Genomic DNA, 20,252 nt, shown 5'->3' with positions numbered 1-20,252 from the left:
TGCATCAAAATAAGAATCATCCCTTTCGAAGTCCGTACCATGTTTGGCACGATGGAATGTACCCGCCGCGGTGGCTCAGTGGTTAGGGCGCTCGACTACTGATCCGGAGTTCCCGGGTTCGAACCCGACCGCGGCGGCTGCGTTTTTATGGAGGAAAAACGCTAAGGCGCCCGTGTGCTGTGCGATGTCAGTGCACGTTGAAGATCCCCAAGAGGTCGAAATTATTCCGGAGCCCTCCACTACGACACCTCTCTCTTCCCTTCTTCTTTCACTCCTTCCTTTATCCCTTCCCTTACGGCGTGGTTCAGGTGTCCAACGATAATATGAGACAGATACTGCGCATTTCCTTTCCCCCAAAACAAACTATTATTATTATTATTATTATTATTATTATTATTATTGTTATGATGGAATGTCCTGGGGCCGTGCTCGACGTATCTGCAAGATACTGAAGTCCGAGTTCTGGGGGCAAGTGCGTACTTTGCAAGACAGGCTTATAGCGCACGTGCTGTCGAGGCCAGATCTGTCTGGACTGTGCCGCCAGCACGAAGACTACAAGAAGTTTGGAAGGCCAGCAACGACTCTAACTCTTCTGACACCGTTCCCGACTGGGCCTACCGGTCAGGACGAGCAAAAAGCCGCCATCATTGACCGAAGTCATAGTTCTCGGTGACGCGTGTGATTCGGGGGGGATGACATTAAGATCCTACAGAAAGTACCCAAATTCCGCTTCAAGCCTGCATTAAACAACTATACTAGCTCCTTGCTATGGTGACACAGGCGGCAAAGCGAGTACCGGAACAAGACAAGATGCGTGCTATAGAAGACAGCGTTGACGTTCTACTTCTCTGTAGGGCCCCAGTCGCGCAGGCTAAATCTCCCACCATGACAGTAGCCAAGCGCCTCAAAAAAGAGAACCTTTTGGCATTGTAGGCCGACAAAGAAATTTTTATCCTTTCTGACCGAAAGTTCTAACAGAGAGCCGCAGAAGCGCTGGAAAAGAATTTCAGTAGAGTCAAGTTCGTCCCAAAAAGTGAGGATTAAACAGTTCTGAGGTGTTACCATCTTGACAACACAAGGAGACGAGACGAGAAGGCAGAAAGCGCCTTTTTAGAAGTTTCCTTCACGGTCAAGACCTACAAGTCCGACTGCCCTTTGAGGTCTATTGTCTCAGATAAAGGCACTTGGCAAGCTGAAGTCAGTGCCTCTTTGCAGGTCTCTTGAACAACCCCATTGTGGAAGACCACTTCCTCGTAAGGAGTTCTTCGGAATGAATACTCCAACTGAAGGAAAATATCATCGATGCAACTATCGGCTTCACCATCGACCTAGAAGATCTGTTTTACTCCGTCTACCATATCAGCGCCTGTCCTGTATGCGTTGTTGTTCGTCCGCGTAAATTGGCGTTGCATCCACTAATCATGCAACCAGACCAACAAGCCTAAACCACAACTCCCGCTCACTCAACTTCCTCGCTGTTACTTTTTGAAGCGAAAGCTTCACTACGCTTGGTTTTCAAGTGGGCAGCGTCAGAGCAGTTATGTGACAGATGTCACGTGTCGTCATGTGGCAGGTCATGTGACTTACTGACGTCACCACAATTTGCCCACCGAGGCAGGTGGCAACTGTCGTGTCGGACTGCCCCATCGGCAGTGTGCCATGCAAAGGAAGCTTCCGCTTCTCACCAGCGTTAACAAAAGTTTAAACCACAGCTAATTTTTTTTACGGCCACAGTATTCTATATTATCACATCTGTATTGCAACCACTGCTCTAAACACTGCCATTTCTGCATTGATTACTTTTACGTAAGCTACTCTTGCCAGCAGACAAGGCAAGACAAACTATATGTGACTTTAGAGCATACAAGGGTGCCACACATTCATCGAAAAAAAAACAAACAATTCTTCCACAGAAAACGTTATTGGCGGAAAAAGAAAACGAAAATTGCGTTCTGAAATAAACGCTGAAGAAAGATCGCCGAATTTTCAAGAATTAAAAACCGTAACGTCCGACCCCTATCTATGATGACGAAAAGTAGACAGGACAAAACCGAAGCGGGCACCAACTCGCCCAAACATCTGCCCATATCTGTACCTCAAACCTTGGACGCGCCATTTTTGCTTCCATCAAAATGAATTTTTTTTCGCCTAAATTATATATTGAGGCCTTAGGAAAGACAAGCTGGTACTTTTGCAGCGCAAAATACTAGCAGTTAATGCTTCGCATGGATAGGCAGAATTTCGTACAAAGTTTCATACTTGATGAATATAGCAACATCGAAATGCCACGAGTTATCATGTGAACACTCAAAGGATCGTGGAAATAATTTATATCTTGAAGATGTACATTACGCTTGAAATCACGAAAGAAACAAGGTGTTTGTTGCTTCTGATGGCAAATTATGTTTGCACAAAAATGGCGGACGATCTGCTATTTTACTGCCTGTCTTGAGAAATATTATTTAGAGCGATCGCTATATGGCATAAAGAGAACATTATTTGCGACATGAAAGACCCGAAATTCGCCCGAAACAAAGAAATCACTGCTAGGTGGAGCCCACTCCCAGACAAAGCCACGGATTCGCTTTGGAAACAAATGTGTACATAGCGTATCAAAGGTTCAAAGGGGAGCTGAGGAGTCCGTCCAATATTTGTTGTCCAATATTTGTCCAATATTCACAATATGTGTTCTTCTAATATTTGTTTTTACAATATCCAGTGTTCCACCATCCAATATTTGTTCTTCGTGGCTATGCCGGTGTTTTCTCCAGCAGCAGAAGACAAATTATCGGTGCTGCTGGAAAAAATAGGAAAACCTGTGGAATGAACACTGAAAAAGAAGTTCCACCACAAGGATGTTTGTTGGGGCTAGTTGGTTGCTCATACTGACGGAAACATAAGCGCACAAGAAGACGAGGACAGGAGAGAGACACAGGGCACAGAACGCAGGACATAGGACACAGCGCTAACTGCAACTGAATTTTATTGACGACACGGAAAAGCGTATTTTTGAAAATTACTTAGTCTTCCCCCCGGGTTCGAACCCGACCGCGGCGGCTGCGTTTTTATGGAGGAAAAACGCTAAGGCGCCCGTATGCTGTGCGATGTCAGTGCACGTTAAAGATCCCCAGGTGGTCGAAATTATTCCGGAGCCCTCCACTACAGCACCTCTTCCTTCTTTTCTTCTTTCACTCCCTCCTTTATCCCTTCCCTTGCTGCGCGGTTCAGGTGTCCAACGATATATGAGACAGATACTGCGCCATTTCCTTTCCCCCCAAAACCAATTATAATTATTAGTCTTCCATGACACCCCTGGTATAACATATACCAGGTGTGTCATGGAAGATTTTAAGTAATTTTCAAGAATAGGTTTTCTTGGGATAAAAAAGGCTTTGGGCACTAGGACTTAATGAAAGCGCTTTTTGTAGTCCGGCGATTAAACAACATGGCAATTGCTTTGTGAGGTAAAGGGAGGTTCTTGCACACGCAAAGCAACGGGAAAAGGTGTCGGCCTCTGGTTGCAGCTTGGGTTTTAGTAGCGCAGACACGTCATAAAAGGTGGCACTGCAATCAAAGCTGTCGATTGTGTCGATGAAACGAAGCACTCGATCATCATGGACTTCTGTCCCGTCATCACCAGCCGCTGAGTGAAGTCTACCGCCGGAGGAAGGCCTCTGCAATTACCTCCAATTCGCCCTGTTTCATGCCAGATGAGACTAGCCTATGCCAGCAAAGGTAATAATTTAATCTCCCCGCCTGACTCGCTTCCACTTTGTTTCCCTTTCGTCGCTGTCCAGTCCTTCATCCTAAAAGAGCACATGTTATATTTTCTCTACGTTGAAAAGTCCTGCAAGGTCTGTTTTTTTCACTAGGTGAATGAGAGACAGACAGACAGACAGACAGACAGATAGATAGATAGATAGATAGATAGACAGACAGACAGACAGACAGACAGACAGACAGACAGACAGACAGACAGACAGACAGACAGACAGACAGACAGACAGACAGACAGACAGACAGACAGACAGACAGACAGACAGACAGACAGACAGACAGACAGACAGACAGACAGACAGACAGACAGACAGACAGACAGACAGACAGACAGACAGACAGACAGACAGACAGACAGACAGACAGACAGACAGACAGACAGACAGACAGACAGACAGACAGACAGACAGACAGACAGACAGATAGATAGATAGATAGATAGATAGATAGATAGATAGATAGATAGATAGATAGATAGATAGATAGATAGATAGATAGATAGATAGATAGATAGATAGATAGATAGATAGATAGATTAAAGGCTTTTATGTCAGCTCAATATTAAACACTGAGCAGATAAGGGGCTTTTCTGCAGGCAGATAGGCGCCGTTGGGTTGACACTAGCCAGGAATGCCAGAAGTATGCTTAGGCTGTAAAGAAACGGCGGGCCAACAGACGACAGTGTTAAAAAGTAGCGAATATTGAAGGAACAACGAAATAAACAATTCACCCCACCACCACCGCTGCCACTTTCTTCATCAAAAGACAGTCTTGCGCCCACTGCACAGCAAGCGACGTGAATGCACACTTATTTAATTACAGTGCTTTACAAACAACATCAGGAACGGACCACAGCGCATCTCGTCCTAGCTAGTTCGACTACATGGCAGAAATAGATGCTCGTCGCTGGCTCATTGAAGTCCTTATCGGTGTCGCAAGATCACTTTCCTCTCGTAGTTGAACTCAAAGTCGTACCCGAAGCCAAACTCACAATAGTGACGTGGCCTTCGTCCGAAGGTCGTAAAGTGCGCCCTTGTTGGCACGTCTCTTAATGTCTGCCTCTCTGTCCGACGTGAATGAGAATTTTTCATCACGTACTCTGCAGGCGGACGAGAGGCGAATTTCTAACAGGTTTAACAATGGTCAGTCGACGGTCGCGCTTAACCTCATTCGTGGGTTTTTGTCTATCGCCTGCTTTCAGATTAACTTAAAAAAAAAAACATGATCACTGACAAAAGTATTCGTCCTCCTTTTGCAACTCCGAAAAGAAAAGTTCTTTTTTTTTATTCTCACAGATAAAGGCCTGCTTCTAGTCCTGTGTTAAAACAAAGTCAACCAACTTTTGATCACTGCCGAGGAGAAAAAAATTTTGACGTTTCTATTAATATTTTCTCTCCTATGCCATTTGAACGACCTTTCGTGCCTTCGAATTTTCAAGCGTGTCTGTAGAAATACTTCACGTATTTCAGCAGCCTCGAGTATATTTGCAATGGCCTCCCCAGAAACACTGCCGTTATCTCCAAGTGTACCAACACAGATAATGCAAAGTAAGCAAGGGAGCAGGGCGCCTCAGGGTGCTGAGCCAACGTTTCGACAAGAGGACTTGTCTTCGTCTGAGCAAAGCATTCATCATCGGCGGTTATTAAATAGGGCCCTCACTCCGAGAAGGAAGCTCCGGTGTAGTGGAGGAGGGTGTGACGTAGGAAGGGTGTTAGGATGGGAAGTGGGATATTGAAAATCTTGTCCAAGCAAGATGGCTGCTAAAGAAATTTAACCAGTTGACCTGCATAACTGTGATACTTCAGCTCTGCAGAAAGTAATCCGGGGGTGGGAAGGCTGGATAGATAGCAAACGTGAGCATCAAATCTACAAGAGATGGAAAACACCAGCAGACATTCCTAATCCACGCACTTGAAACCTTAAAAACAGCAAGGATCAACGTTTCCAAAGGAAACTGAATCTCTCAGGTATATTTCGGCACTGCTGTGAGGCTCTAAAAAGGGCTTGCGCCTGGTCAGAGTGAAAATAACGTCACAAAACACACACACACACACACACACACACACACACACACACACACACACACACACACACACACACACACACACACACACACACACACACACACACACACACACACACACACACACACACACACACACACACACACACACACACACACACACACACACACACACATTACACCGGCCTTCCCAGTGCTTCTTATCGCCTCCTCATTGTTTCTTTATCGTAAATGTAGAGGGTACCAACGTTACCTTGTCCTGGGGGCCGTCGGATTCTCACGCTTAATTAAAATTCTTGGAAAGATCAGCGCAGCATCCCCGTTTAATACACTTTAGCCATGACGCTCTTTGTCTAAGCTGCCCTTGCGCATTTGAAATCAAATTATTTTCATAATTGCCCCTCCCGCTCTCTTTACCCTCCTCTCCATGTGTCAGATAGGCTCCCCGCTTTCTCTCTCTCTCTCTCTCTCTCTAAGCAGCACGCGAACAAAGCCAGTACAGTGCGCTTTTATTCGCGGCGTAACCTCCTGCGAGCCGGTGTGAGGGGAAGAGGCTTCGCACTGGCTTGGAAGACGCCGCTTTCCGTTCCTCCGCGGTCGCTTTCCACCGCTCGAAACCGGCCGGGCCTCGGAGAAACACCGTTCCAGCGCGGATAAGCCTTCCGAGCGAGAGGCCCACGCGCGACCAAGTTTCACGCCAAGAGCGTTCTTGAGAAACACCGCGCGCGCCGATAGCATCGCGGCGCGCACCCTCCTCGCCTGCACCGTTCCCCGCGGCTTCCTCGGTGGCGCGTCTTTAATGGAAAGCTGCGATATGGAACGCCGCTTTCGATGCGTGTGTACGCCGAGCCCCGCGGCCGTCGACATTGAGCTCGCTTTTCGAGCGTCGCGCGGTTACCCGCAGCGCCTCTGAACGCATCCGCGCCCGCAACCATTTTCGATGCGCGACGCATGGTCAGGGGGTCTCGCTGTCGAAAAGCATGCGGTTATATTTCATGCTCCAGTGGGAGACCTTGGCCTGACGAGGGGAAAGCCGGGCTACGCCCACTACGTCTCTGTTACGGACGTATTACAGTGGCGAATCGGGAGGAGTTCGTTGCGAGCACATGGGTGATAAAATGAAGAAAAAACAAATGACGAGAAAGGCTCGACTGCATATATGCTACAGCAAGGCCGACTGCTTCCTCAGCCGCCTGCTGAAAGCAAGCTACTGACAAATGACGTAAATTTTTAGCCAGATGCTCAAAAGACTTTCCTGACTGACTGACTAATGTTACTGAGAGGAAATAGAAAAAGAAAAGAGCACGGGCCTGCCTACTGGCTCAAGCCGAGCCACGCTCTCTGCCGCGTGCTGAAACAAGGAGACTTAAATGATATGAGTGGAAATATAGAAAGAAAAGGCACCGCGCGCTAATAGGCCCATAGGCCCCGGGCCGATCCCGGAGGCAGTGCAATACCGGGCCGACCCGTGCCAGAGTGCGTCTAGCACTCCGACATATTCCAAAAATAAGTTTAATATCTTTGGTCCAAGGACTAGCAGCAGATATTAAATCAGGTATCAGGTCCCTACAGACTTTCCTGGCCATTGGGGTCTTTACGCGCATCACAAGTTTTACGCGCATCACTGACGGCATCGGAGCCAACCTCAAACTTAGTTGGTGTACCAGTGCCGAGCGTGAAGCTATAAACCACGTCTAGCAACCTAGTTTCTAGACAGCAACCTAGATAGGGAATCGAAATCAAGAGTCAGAAACAAAGGTGATATACGCAAATGTTGCCACCGCCACAGCATAGCAGATATTTGCTACGGCAGCTAACAGTGCGAATAAGGCGGTTGGTGAAGCGACAATTGCAAAGAAACTGACCCAAACACACACAGAACTCGTAATGGAAGCGGCGACAAATGTGAAATGTAGATTTATCGCATTCCACTCTTAAGGCGACTTAAGAGTCCCGATAGTTATTTGTATGCCTAACTAAAACATTTCGTTTCCACGGCCTTCTGTTCTTTAAATATTTTTTTACAAGACTTTTCCTAGCCACGAAGTTAAGGCCCCTCACATGAGTAGTCCTCCTTGTATCTTCCAAAGACAGAAGCTATAAAATTGCCTGCCATTGACATTTGGTTGATGAATTGATTGGCTGAGACACGTCCTTTATTAATTTCGGCCCCTCACATGAGTAGTCCTCCTTGTATCTTCCAAAGACAGAAGCTATAAAATTGCCTGCCATTGACATTTGGTTGATGAATTGATTGGCTGAGACACGTCCTTTATTAAAACACATTGCACGTGCTACCGTGCACATTGCTCGTGGCATCTGTGCGGGCATGTGGCTCCACCGTTATCACAGCGGCCGATGCAAGGCGCCTATTCAGTCAAAGCCGAGTGCCGTAAAGCTCGGGGTTTCTGCTCCTCCTGCATAGGCGGAACAGGCGCGCCTTCTTCTCGCAGCGTTCCTCGCGTTTACCACGGAGGTGCTGAAGGGCCTTGCAGTGTCGCTTGTTCGCGATTTCTTTGAAGGCTGAGGGATCCAACGCGCAGGTGTGCGTACCCGCTAAGGTGGTAAGTGCATTCGGCGCGGATGCTACCTTTTATAATGCTGCTCGCGCTTTGCTGTTGGCCGACTCATTGCCTTCGAAGCCTGCGTGTGCGGGCACCCAGGAAATCGTCGCAGTAACATTTAGTTTGAGTTCATTTCCTGGCACGTCACTAATAAATCACCGATGGTGGGGTAAGTTGACGGGCTTGCTTTCTTTACGTCGATGTTGTTCTGAACGTTGTTGTTGTTGACCTCTTCTTCCTCTAACACGCGGATGATGTAGCATGCAAGATGGCATGGTATGCGGGTTTAACGTCCGAAAGTTGCAGAGAAGCTCTGAAAATCGTCACACTGATGGGCTCCGGATTTATTTCGACCACATCGGGCTCTTTAACGTGCACTGACATTGCTAGCACACGGGCATTTTTTTTTTTCATTTTCTTCTCTATCAAAACGCAGACGAAAAGCATACAAACGCTACAGCGACTAAGCCACTGCGGTAGGTGCAACAGTGTGCAAGTGTCCCTTCTTCCTCCCTGAATGAACAGAAAGTAGGAAGTCTGTAGACAATGATGTGTTATCATTAAAGAAGATTGCATATGTACAGGACCTTGCAAACTTTTATTTCTTCTGGAATAAGATGAGCGAAACACAATTCACGGAGGGAGTCGGGCTGCTTGCCTTCTTCAGTGTTCATCCCACAGCTGGCCAAAGCAGACGGTTCCAATGGGAGGAACGTTCACTTCCGCCGCCTGGACTCTGCCCGTCTGAAAAGAGTAGAGCGATTGCATAGCTGCAGAAACCTCACTGCCCGCCGAAGGTCGGCCGACTTGTCCAACACGTTCATACCTGACGACATACGATAGCGATCAGCAGTTAAATGTGGCGCCTACTATCTGGCAAGCTATCAAGACTCGCCTTTGGCAGATCCCGATGTAAACATTGAGGCACACGGAAGAGCTCCGATCGATAGTGGTGATCTTTGGCGGCGACGGAGGTGGCACGGCTTTAGCAATTCCTGCTGCCTTAATTTTTTCGTCGGCTGCCAGCACTTAAGGAAGCGTCAAACCTACTTAGCGATGTTAAAGAGCCATTAAGTCGAGGGATTCATCCACGGACAGCAGAGCGTGACGTCAGTTGTGACGACAATGCTCCGCAGGGTTTTCTCTCGCCTTGACCACAAAAATTCGGAATAGTTTCTAATACAAGCCAGCTTACTAGACAAGTCTTGCTCAGCGCATCATGTTTCGCTGCTATCTGTGCGAACATAATGCAGCATAAAACCTACTGTCTCCCGAAAAGCTAAGCTTTTGCACCGGTCAAGCGAGTCTATAACTGTCTAGCATATCATTTCATTTATTTTGCAATTAGGGTTCTCAGATGGTCTTGGGGGAGGAGGTTTACTGCGTTAATCGTTTGGAAGGCACTCAATAAAGAGTTTTGGAGGGAATCAATGGACAAGTAGAAGACGACAGGACACAAGGCTTGAACTTGTGCCTTCAGACAACCACGCCCTGACAAAACGCACCGACGGCAGCAGAAAACTGCCTTCTGTCTGCGTGCGACTAAAACTGTGGGGATCGCCTTAACAAGCCATTGTCGCGTATGCTGATATCTTTCTGGATTCGTCCCGTGTTCAGCTCACTCAAACCCGAGCTCCTACAAGTCCACACGCTTTCCGTGAGAGAGCTATGCCCGAGGAGGAACCGCACTCACCTGCACGACCAGTCTCCCATTCGGCGGCAGGTGTCTCCGGGGCAGTTCTCACTTGCCCACAAAATGCAGGGCTGGGGCGGCAACAGGGTGCGACTGGGCTAGGGCGTGATACGAGTACGAGTAGGCCGGCACGGCTGCAGGTACGGCACCAGGTACGGCAGCGGCCGCCACCACGGGAGCCGCCGGGTGGGCCGCCACCAGGGGGTGGCCGACTAGGTGGGCGGGAGGGTGGTGGAACAGCACGGGCGCTGCGGCCAGCACAGGAGCGTGAAATGCGGCCGGCAACACACTGGCGTCGCAAACAGCGGCGACAAGGGCAAGGGCGAGCACCACCTGGGAGAGGGAGAGATAGAGAGAGGCGGGTCCAAGAGAAGCCGCGCGAGACAAGTGACGAGATCGACCTCTAGGAACGTGCAAGAGGTTATCCCTCGTCCATTGCAGCTTTGCTTTACGATAAAGGTGAATGCTGGGACGTTGGGAAATCCGCTGCCTTTGCAGGCACGCAGTGGTCCGTGACCATCGTACGATGGCTTGTGGCTTTTCCTACAGGGCGGTGACTTGATGCGAGTTCGAGCACTAGACATCGACGGATAGGGATTAGGGTGGACACAGCATTCGAGTGGCTGCGAGGTTAGGTCTGCATCATTTCACGGCTCCTGCCTGGAACGATCCTGCCCTGTCAGGTGCTTGTCTTAGCGCGTAGGGGGTACCAAATTTTTTTAGCTTTCATCCCGGCACAAAGAAAACTGCTGGTATGCTGCTGAGCACTGGTGTGCGGGTCAGAGAGTTCAGGGAATAAAACACGAGGCCGCGCATTTTCTCACCTGACGCATTGGGCTCTCGGTCAAAAGGAAACTATGCGCAGTGCGAGGGGAGTGCACAGTTTTTAAGAGCGCTAGCTCTTACTCATCACGTTTCGAGATTTCGTGGGGTCTGCTACCACCCTGAGATCACAGCGCCGTCTGTGGCAGCAAATAGAAAAACCATACCTCGCATGCAAACTTGTAGCGCCATCTAGAATAGCCTCGTAGAAACAACCACCTACCGCGTGCCAATGATGACGTCTCGGTGCAATATGGTGGATAGGGGTGGAACTATCATGAGAATGACGTCACGAGACGAAATGGCGGCTTAGTTTCGGTTCTTCGAATCCAAGATGGCGGCCATTAAAATTGGTTGTGCCCTCCCATCCCTTTCTTCCCCCACCCCCAAAAAGTATTTTACAACGGGAGGAAAACTGTCCAGTTGCGGGACCTTTTTTTTTAAGCAGGACCGCTTTATTTGTGCACATTCGTTCCGCTATATATACTCCGACAAGGGGCCCCCATCTGGGGACAGTTGTGTACCGAATTTGGTAGGCAAATAAAACCCTATGAGTTGTGGTATAGAAATAAAACCACAATTAAATAATAGGTAAACATTGTGTACATGCAATTACTAATTTAAGCGTTATCATATCGCGCCGCAAGAAGATTATAGGCGCACCTTGACCCCCAGGACGAAGAAAGTTTCGTTTGGGACGTATCTTGAGGGGGTGTACCTGGACAACGGGCGCGTTCTTGTTCGCTTACCTCGCCTAGTAAACCAAACAGCTAACACTCGTTACTTCAACGTCTACCAGACGGTGGCGGCCTTTTGGACTGCGGCCAAAGTGAGGGTACGTGTCGGTGAATATGTGGTGCAGTTTCATCGCAAGAACACTGACGACCTTTCCTATAACGGCGTCATTGCTGGCTTCAAGGCAATCCACAAGAAATTGCAGCGCAGCGCAGCGGGCTCGCTGAACCATTGCTTCCCTTACCATCAAACTGTCCCGTGCGCGTAACTCATACTTTCCTGAGGAGGAATACATGTTTGACGCAAGTCACCGACGCCATGACGTCCCATCTATGTCTCTGCCATACAAGAATTAACCATGACTTGTCTATGCCCCACATGAAGACATTTTAGCGTTTTTGCGACCAAACGTTGAGCTGGGGAAAATGCTTGAGGTAATCTTCATTATTCCTAGCGGAGGCACTTGCACGATAAATGGTCTTCATAGTTACCTCCAGTTGTCCAGGCCCAGCCTCAGCCATTCGTGGCTGCTTTATCCATGCAGGCTTCCGAATGTTTCTACTGCACCTGACTCTCATCCGCAATTGGCAGTGCTCTCCTTGCATTTGAGAGGCCACTGGTTGTCTCTTTACGTATTTTATATGATGTGCTGGAGTCCACGTTTTTGTCCGAATTTAGGTACCTGGCTTTTGGTTTGTATATATACATATGTAAATATATTTACAAATTGGTGTATAGCTTAACAGCGGTGGCGTCTAGTCACGTGTTAACGCAATAAAATCAATCGAATGTGAGGAAAACAATATAGATGTCACCTCTGGAGCTGTTTAGCCTGCTTCTCGACATAGCCACGAATGAAACCACACCTGCAGCTCACGTGCCCGCACGTGGCACACCTGTCCCTGCACTCCACTCACGTAACGCTGCCCGATATCGTCACGAAGAGCGACTGCGCATATTTTCACCGCTTCACCAACGATAGACAAACATCGCCGTCGTGTGCCCTGCCTTCATGCCAGCCCATGGCTGCCCCTGATTTCGCGACAAGAAAAGGAACGCCGCAGGCATCAATCGGTGCAAACTGCCGAAGGCACACACGCGTGCATACACAGCGGAATGCAGCCCTATAGCGTTCGACCGATTGCAGTCCCCTTGTACGCAGTTATGTTCCCACTTGTTCGCGAGGGCCGCGGAAAAGTAAAAAATAAAATAAAGCCCGGGCGGCGCATATAACAGGGGAAAAAAAAAACTAGGCTAGCGGAAGAAGAAAAAGTGGCTTTCTATACCCCCCCCCCCCCCCCTCCCCCTATAACAATCCTTCTCGGAATCCACTCACGTGGCATAAGGTGCCCCGTACTAAAGCTCGCCATGCAGAAGGACGAATAACGCATCACGATAAGAGAAGGTGAACATATTATCTCGGGAAAAAAAGTAGCCTCGTACTTCTTCTCAATCTGTCCTGTGTTTCGATGCAGAACGCCCCATTTGTGCGCGCACTTCGGCCGTATATCGTACTTTGGTATCTTAGCAAGCGGCATCTCCGAGCTCGCATCGAACTCAGCGAGCAGGAACACGGAGAGATTAGAGAGGCGCGCTCGGCGGATCGCCGAAAAGCAGCCCCGCTTGATATACCGCGTCTCCCAAGGCAAAAGTAGACGGTAGCGCCGATCGAGTGCTTTCCGAACTGGGGAATTTGCGAGAGAAACAAGCAGCTGCTTGATTCCCCTACACGATGCTCCTCCTGTCTATACGTTGTCGTCTCGGCACTTGTCGACTAGATGGCAGCGCGTTAAGCCGTGTTAGCGTGGTTACGGAGCCAGCTAAACCGACGAGCAGCATAAATCGAGTTAGATTAACCGATGCGTAGAGACCCTCTCAGGTAGGCTCGCCAACAAATCAGACGGGGATTAGCTTAAGCGAGCTGCTTATGTCGATGCGCGCTCGAAGTGGGCTCCATCGGTTATTGTAACGGGTTCCGTTACACGAACAGGCAACGCATGCACTGAGCTGGATGCTCAGTGCGCGCTCTTGTCGACGGAATATCTCCGCACACGGAAGGCTTAGAGGATCTCGAAGACATTAAGCGGAGGCTTTTCTTGCAACGCGCCATAACGTACGCATGTTTTTCAAAACGTGTGGAGTGCGTCCAGCATCTCTTTTTCTACAAGATCCCTTTGCATGCAAGCAGTGCACGACCCTTTCCTGATAAAGAAACCTGAGCAAGTTTCAATGTACCTCGAAGAACAATGTCCGGAAGTCAGCAGCCGAAGATCTGCTTGTCTGGGGCTTGCCGAAACTTTGCTGCAGTTTACGAAAGGCTTCTTCATAGGTGCCTTCCTTAGAATGTCAACGCCCTCGCTCATACATCTGTCAGCTCCTTCAGGGTGTGTGCTATTGCAGCGCGTTTCCTCGCTAGAGAAAGTAGGACTCGAGTAAGCTCGAACTTATCGAGATGAGGATCGACGCATAAGTGATTTTGGCACACTATTGTGCTATACGTGGACAGGAGCTCTGTCCGCTAAAGGTTTTGTTTGAAAATACATTCTTCTGTTCGTTTTATTTTCAACCGACTGATCTGTCTTTGCGTTTAGCCGCAAAATTTTCAAAGCGATCCTTGTACATCCATTTCAATGACCGTGAGCTATAAAGAGATTAAATCTCTCCACAACGTGAGACCAGTAAGTATAAGCGCAATTTATACTTGCGTATATCGAATGCGATGGCTAGTCTTTCGCAAAGCACATATATATTATAACGCGAATTGGCTAGTAAATCATTCAAGCCCGTCAAAGTGAGAATGAAAAAGAGGCGTTTTTTTACAAGGAGAAGCAGACCTAAATCTAGGCAGGAATTACACTGCCTACAGGTAGTCGTCTTGACTCTGTTGCGAACCTACTTGCATTGTTACAGCAGCGTTTTATAACTATAACTCCTCGGAGCCGCATCGGTTGGCTGAGAATGGTAGACACGCTTGCATATTTTAGTAGAAAAAAATGATTTCCGTGTGCAGCAACCGTCTGTGACGTATTTGCTCTTTCACCGGTCGCTACACATTCTCATTTCAAACAAAAGAGATTAGTTTATGTTTGGTTTATGTGGGTTTAACGTCCCAAAGCGACTCAAGCTATGAGGGACGTCGTAGTGAAGGGCTCCAGAAATTTCGACCACCTGAGGTTCTTTAACGTGCACTGACATCGCACAGTACACGGGCCTCTAGAATTTTACCTCCATGGAAATTCGACCGCCGCGGCCGGGATCGAGCCCGCGTCTTTCGGGCCGGCAGCCGAGCGCCATAACCACCCAGCCACAGCGGCGGCTCAAACAAAAGAGAGAAAGTTCTGTTTCACAGGGGTAGCTCTATGAGGGCTTACACTGGCTTACACTGCAAGGAGGAATAGTACTGGAGCGCCTCAGGCGGAACGGGAGAAGCTTCAACCACGATTATTTTCACATCTTGAACGAACCGTATTGCGCCAACTAGCTCGACGCAGAGTTTACAACCGAAGTTGCACTAAATGCCAACAATTGCCTTCGAGTGAACAATCTATCCATGAAAAAGGCAGCAATATTAATTATTAAGAGGCGAACAAAGCTTATCTCACAGTACTCACAACCTTCATGATGAGTGTTGAGAAAATGCGGACTGGACTAGCTCCAAGAGACTGCGGACACTCGCGGTGGGATGGCCGCGCAGAAACGCTTTCTGACGCATTCATCGCAGCCCACGGTTCGCTTTTATACGAACGCCTCACGAGGATAAGGAGAAAAAGGAAGGAAATTGGAAAGACACTGCCTAGCGAAGGGTGTGAAGCGAAGGGGAGAGTGACCACCGATGGTGCACGGCGGGATGCACGTTCACCGAAAATTCACTCGCAGGATCGTTGAAGCGTGGTGATCGCGCCAACGAGGAAGCGTGCAGTGGTGCGCATGTGTCGCCGCTAGTGTGCGCATGTGGGTCGGCCTTCTTCGTCTCGCGACACGACGCGCCTGACGACATGAATCAGGCATGAGACGCGATGCCCGCTGATCAACGCCACGCCGTGGTTCGGGCTCTAAAAATAAGACTCTCCAAGCAAGCGGGGTGCTTGGAGGAGGGTGGTGCTGTCGGCACAAGAGCCGAAGTTCCCGGTGTCGTGTATGTTTACGCCGTTGTGCGCGCCGTTAAATAATCCGCGCGCAGTTCAGCCGGCGTGACATGCGGACATTCCTGAATTCGAGAGCTTCGTTTCTGGCTCTCGTGAGCGCCTGCAGCGCCACGACTCGCCGCTCCAGAGAGAAGCAAACGCCGGATCAATCAATAGGGACAATGTAGGTATTCACAACACAACTATAACTGCGCACAACAGGGCACTGCACGACAGGACACAACTGTATGAAACGCACCGCACCGTGCACACCACACGCCACACACTACACACCACACACACTACACACACTACACACTACACACTACACACCACACACCATACCACATCACACCACACACGCAAGAGGCGTGCGTGTGCTGCTCGAAGTCAGGGCACATTACAGAATCCCAGGTTGTCCAGATTAACCCCTTCCCTACGGCGCCCCTCATAACCCATATATCGGTTCGGAGTGTTAAACCTCACAAAATTATTAAAGCACAACCCTATACACTACAATACAGAGCACTGAAAACAGTAACAAAACACGTCACAGCACAAGATGTGCTAGCGCGAAGAGGAATGAGATTGGGCGGCAAGCGCTCCAATCTCATTCGTCATCATCATCATCATCAGCCTTACTACACCCACTGCAGGGCAAAGCTCTTTCCCATGTCTCTCCAATTAACCCTATCCTTTGCCATCTGCATCCACCCTTTGCCTGCAAACTTCTTAATCTCATCCGCCCACCTAACCTTCTGCCCCCCCCCCCCCCCCCCCCCCCCCAGCTACGCTTACTTTCTCTTGGAATCCACTCCGTTACCCTTAAGGACCAGCGGTTATCTTGCCTTCGCATTACATGCCCTGCCCAAGCCCATTTCTTTCTCCTGATTTCGACTAGGATGTCATTAACCCGCGTTTGTTCCCTCACCCGCACTGCCCGCTTCCGGTCTCCTAACGTTACACCTATCATTTTTCTTTCCATGGCTCGCTGCGTTGTCCTTAAGCTGAACTCTTTTCGTTAGCCTCCACGTTTCTGCCCCTTAGGTGAGTACCGGTAAGATGAAGCTGTTGTACACTTTTAAATCTCATTCATTCATTCATTCATTCATTCATTCATTCATTCATTCATTCATTCATTCATTCATTCATTCATTCATTCATTCATTCATTCAATCTCATTCATTCATTCAATCTCATTCATTCTAATTCAATTTTTTTTCTTTTACAAGAATAGAAGTCTTAGCAGCGTTGTGCATAGCTTTTTAATATTGAATATTTAAATTGTTTGGGCTGCACTGGATCTTTCTTGCTTTTGTATTCCATGCAATAACGTATATAACGGTGGTAATTTATTTCTACATTTTATTTTTCGCCCTGATGATCGATTTGTTGCATTCGAATTCTATGTATAGTGCGTACCTTTGTTACTACTGTAAAATTACATGTGTTGCTGATTGTTTATTTGTAATTTAGTTAATATTAATTTATCGAGGGTCCCGTTACAGTCTCCTGACTCTGGGACTCTCGCCTGTATGCTCAAGTTTTTGTATTCATCCAACATTGTCCAGATACCGTTGACAAGAGCCGGCGCAGCAAGACATCTGCGAATGCTTGGCCAAAGAGAGCTTTTAGCGTCATGGTCTTCTCCTGGCAACTCCACATGCCGTCTGCACCGCCTAGACCCCTTACTTCAACTCAGCCCTCCGTCCAGCCTCTCCCGCTACGATGCTACGCTGTTGTGTCGCCTGTGGTTGGGAGTGGCGTTCACAAATGCCTACTCCCACTTAATCGCAATGGCAGACTCTCCTGCGTGTGAGATCTGTGGGTGCGCCGAAACTATACAACGCCTTCTTTCTAACTGCCCTCGGTTTCAGCGTGAGCGTGCACTCCTGGCTGCAGCACTCCGCCGTTTAGATACTCGGCCCCTTACTGAAGCCAAGATTCTGGGTCCTTGGAGTAAGCCTTCATCGCAGAGGACAGCTTTGAAGGCACTTTCCAAGTTCTTGAAGGACTCAGGACTGAGTGTGAACTATCAGTGTGTGCCCTGTGTACCCTGCAAGTAATGGCCAACGGACACGTGGAAAAGTGATCATATCCCTTTGTTCCCTCCCCTTTCTATCTCTCCCTCCGATCCCCTTCCCACGTGTAGGGTAGCATACCGGGCGCTGCCTAGTTAACCTCCCTGCCTTTCTGTCTTTCTCCCCCTCTTTGTATTCATCCCTCATGTAGTCAACAAATTTTTATTAAAAACATCCTTACGAAATGCTGTCCATGCAAACATTACTGCTTTCTATGAAAACGAAAAAAAAAAGAACTGCGTGAGCAATGTTTTAAGCACTCTAAAGCTCAAGTTAAATGTTCAGACGTTCTGAACACATTGCAAACACATTGGCTTATTTTCAGTGATGAGAATCGCGTAATGAATGGATTTATTACCCATACAATAGCTAGCAGTGTCCCAGGCGAACTGAGAAAAGAATACGAAGTGCACCAGCTCATTTTTAAATCAAATAACACAATAATTAAGGACGCATAATAGGCATTTGGTTTAATTAATTAATCAATTAATTAATAGCCACATAAAGTTAGTGCAGTTAGCACCAACATTGTTGCCATAAATATTGCGAATATAAATTTGACAGGTTTTTTGATGGTAATAACGTTCTATTACCGAAGCCGATATCTAAGTGCAGCAAACGATTCCTTCAATTTCTCGCCCTATATACTGTTTGGATTTACCAGGTTTTAATTTGAACAAACTAGTCATCTTTCTTTAATTTGAAATACAGCGAGATGTTACTGAAAAAATATGTTCTCTGCCGCACCTTAGTACACTGTTTGTACTACTTTGTGCACTCTATTCTTCTGTTCTTTATTTGTCACACTACTACTTTAATATTGGGTGCACTATTTAAGTGATATTTGCATTACTGTGTTCTGTACATTGTTTAATTTCCTTGCAGTCTTCTTTCATGGCGTTACTTGACAGCCCCTTTTTATAGATACTAGAGGGTCTCGCCTGCAGCTATTTCTCTTAGGCCTCTCGCTGTGCATTGGTTTATGATAAACTCTGCACATCTCCAACCAAAAACTTTAATTTGAAACCCAATGTTTCGAAGCCGGCTCGGCTCCTTCAGCAGGTGTGACTGGGGGCAGTAGCTAGCGACATTAAGTATACATCGAGGGGAGGAAGAGGTCAAAAGAACGAAAGCTGTGATGCGAAAAGGGGGGGGGGGCTAAGGGTATTGTTTGCATGTTATTTTGTGTGTAAATTTTACCGTGTGTGGTTTCGTTGCAACAATAGACAAACTGAACTTAATGCCACTAGCCCGAACTCCGAAAAGGCCATCTTCCTCCTTACTGGTATTCGTTAAGATTTAGATGCTAAATGTCTGCATGTTCCAGCAGGACATTGCAAAAGTTGCAAATGGTCTCCGATTTTCGAAAAAAGAGATTCCTAGGTAGGTCAAGTCAGATTAGAAAGAGCTAGGAATAACTGCAAAGCGTATCTTATCAAGCAAATGAGCCCTGCCTGCGTGAGCAAGCCGCAAAGAGATTAGCTTCCTGAACGAGTCAATATCTACATTTTAATTTTTGCATTTGTTTTTGACAGGTGCATCTTATCCTTCAGTAAACGGTCACACCTTATTCTTTTTGTTTGTGTGTTTTTCGTCTGGTTAAGAAGTGGCTGTTTCCGCAAAATAAACTCTCTCTCTCTCTCTCTCTCTCTCTCTCTCTCTCTCTCTATATATATATATATATATATATATATATATATATATATATATATATATATATATATATATATATATATATATATATATATATATATATATATAATAAAACAGGCTCCACGAGGCGGTTGATTCCGGGAGACAGATATCTCGACATATACCGAAGGCGCTTGAATCAAGGTATGCGTCATCAGCAACGAGCGATCGGGCTTAGCAGGCAAATGGTGCCGGGAAACAATTGCCTCCCACCCTCATTTACGATAAGCCATGAAATCACATCTGATTATTCCTCCACGAAGGGTCTCTCGCTCAGTTTTCCCATGAGCTCAATTCTTCGGCTGGCCCACATTCGACTAGCTCCACCCAACTTGAAGGACGCTCCAAGATCCCCGCCCTTATGCACTGTCGGTGGGAACTAGTGGAGGCGTCTCCGGGCAAAGCGATCTGTTTTAGCACGTACGACAGAGTTACATTCGTCGGAAAGAGTGTTAGCTGCTCGACAACATCTGCAAGTACCAAGACTCGCGTCAATTGCCAGCTCAACGCTGCCGCTAGTGACACGATGGCAAGAAACGCGAGAGCGGCATTGTGAACAGATTTACTAAAATATATATATTGCGAGCACTATTCGTGAGCTTCATCCACATCTGTGATTATCCATCATCACCCTTCGCTTCACGTGAACTTCATCCTCATTTGTGAATCATCATCATCAACGCTCGTTGGCGGGTTCGTTCTTCGACACCATTATTGGCAGTGCCAGTAGAGCTCCGACGC

General features: G+C 47.7%; 1 long non-coding RNA gene and 1 pseudogene across 1 annotated transcript; both read right to left on the bottom strand.

Moving 5' to 3' along the window:
• Positions 1–7,223: 7,223 nt before the first annotated feature.
• Positions 7,224–7,347, bottom strand: LOC144099590 (U2 spliceosomal RNA; annotated as a pseudogene).
• Positions 7,348–8,949: 1,602 nt separating this feature from the next.
• Positions 8,950–15,305, bottom strand: LOC144097010 (uncharacterized). Its single transcript, XR_013306889.1, has 3 exons — positions 15,226–15,305; positions 10,058–10,390; positions 8,950–9,108 (listed from the first exon to the last, which is right to left on the bottom strand). It is a non-coding gene; the product is annotated as an uncharacterized LOC144097010 (long non-coding RNA).
• Positions 15,306–20,252: the final 4,947 nt, after the last annotated feature.

The sequence above is a fragment of the Amblyomma americanum genome, chromosome 7 (genome assembly GCF_052857255.1).
Source record: "Amblyomma americanum isolate KBUSLIRL-KWMA chromosome 7, ASM5285725v1, whole genome shotgun sequence".
NCBI classification, from domain to species: Eukaryota; Metazoa; Arthropoda; class Arachnida; order Ixodida; family Ixodidae; genus Amblyomma; species Amblyomma americanum.
This window is presented reverse-complemented; position numbering and strand designations above follow the sequence as displayed.